Source organism: Polypterus senegalus, unplaced genomic scaffold, assembly GCF_016835505.1.
Source record: "Polypterus senegalus isolate Bchr_013 unplaced genomic scaffold, ASM1683550v1 scaffold_1924, whole genome shotgun sequence".
NCBI lineage: Eukaryota > Metazoa > Chordata > Cladistia > Polypteriformes > Polypteridae > Polypterus > Polypterus senegalus.
In genome coordinates, this window is record NW_024386205.1 from 1 (window position 1) to 1584 (window position 1584).

The 1584-nt window shown below is 50.1% G+C and overlaps 1 pseudogene; it reads right to left on the minus strand.

Annotated features, from left to right (window-relative positions):
* Positions 1 to 479: 479 nt before the first annotated feature.
* LOC120522591 lies at positions 480 to 634 on the minus strand (annotated as a pseudogene).
* Between the last annotated feature and the right edge of the window lie 950 nt (positions 635 to 1584).

Consider the following 1584-nt stretch of genomic DNA (forward strand, 5'->3'; position numbering starts at 1 on the left):
TTGTTGCATATTTGGGAAAAAAAAAAGGAGCAGCCCTCGTTTACTGGGAATACCGAGTGCTGTAAGCTTTTGCCTTTCTGCCAGCGGATCCCCCTTCACCTCGTCTTTTCTTTTCCTCCTTCCGGCAGAAGCTGGGCTCTTGGCGCAAGGAAAGCGGTTAAAAATCAAAAGAGGCACTAAAATAATGAAGGGTTATTTATATTATTATTTTATTATGTGTGGGGTCCTTAAGATAAATAATACATTGATTAGTTAATTTAAATTAATATTATTTTTATTATAATTTTTTTAAATTGGCGGGCCCTTAAAATAAATAAATAAATGGACAGACAGACAGATTGATTGATTGTTTTTTGGAACTTCTTTATTTATGCTTAAAGCCCAGAGCCGTTGTCTCACAGGCTCCTGCTTCCATCGCCCAAGCACCACTTCCATAAGTTGAAACGCATGTTTTCAGTCTGTTTTTGAACGGGGATTATCAGGGAGAGCGGAACGCAGTCCCCACTACCAAAAATTATGCAGTCGAGTTTCCCGCTTTTGGGGAAATCGCAGGGCCAGCCACCGGGTGAAATGGATGAGCCTCGCCCTGGGAGAACCACCTTAGTGATCATGGTATCTCCTGCCAGGTAAGTAGGGTTGCAGCCCGGGCTCATCCTCCCATTTCCTCGGCTTCACCGCTCGGCGGCGGAGGTTTTCCCAGCACAGTCCTCGGTCCCCGGCTCCTTGGGGCTTCTTCGGATCCCGGCTTCTTTGGCCTCGGGCGCGATGGGGGGAGCTAGCTGCTGCCCAGACGCCCGTGTGCACTGACCGGATGGGGGGTTGCACCGACCTCACCACCTTGATTGACAGGTTCACTCAACCCCAAGGTTTCACCTCGCTCTTATGAAACCAGCCACCCATCGCTGGGGCTTTGGCTGGAAGAAAAACAGGAGGGGTAGGGCTGGGATGCTGAATGAGAAACACCGCCCAACAGCAAAGACCCGGCGGCAGGCGGCAGACCCGAGCAGGAGGCGAAAGCTGCGAAAGAGGAAGGCGATGCGCTCCGGAGACCCGGAAGGAAGAAGCCCCCGGCGTGGCCCGCACACGGCAGCAGAGCACCTCGGAAGACCCGCCCAGGCGCCGAGTGATCTGGGGCAGCGCTGGTACCCGTTCGAGACTGAGCGGTGCTTGCCTCCCTTGATCCACTGTGGGATTGACGTTAGCAAAGGATACGAGGTTGCTGGTTCTTTCTGGAAGATGCCCCCCTTTTTAAAGTTGCAGGCTCCCGTCTGATGAGCTGGACGAGATCTCTCTGTCTTCTATCATCCATCCATCCATCCATCCAAACCATCCATCCTGAGGTGGACGGTAACAGGAGTCTTAAATGGGTGGCAGAGCAAGAGCCCCACAGAAGGGATCAGTATGAAAGGCAAGCCATTCTAATTCAAAAGACATAACTTAAAATTTCAAAAAAATGGCAATAAAAAAAAAAAAATGAAAGAAAGACGGGGAAGGGAGAAAAAAAAAAAAAAAAAATAGGGCTGTGTTTAAGAAAAGAGGGCTTCCACGGTTGCCTATTTGGGGAGAGAAAAACGAGCAGCCCCC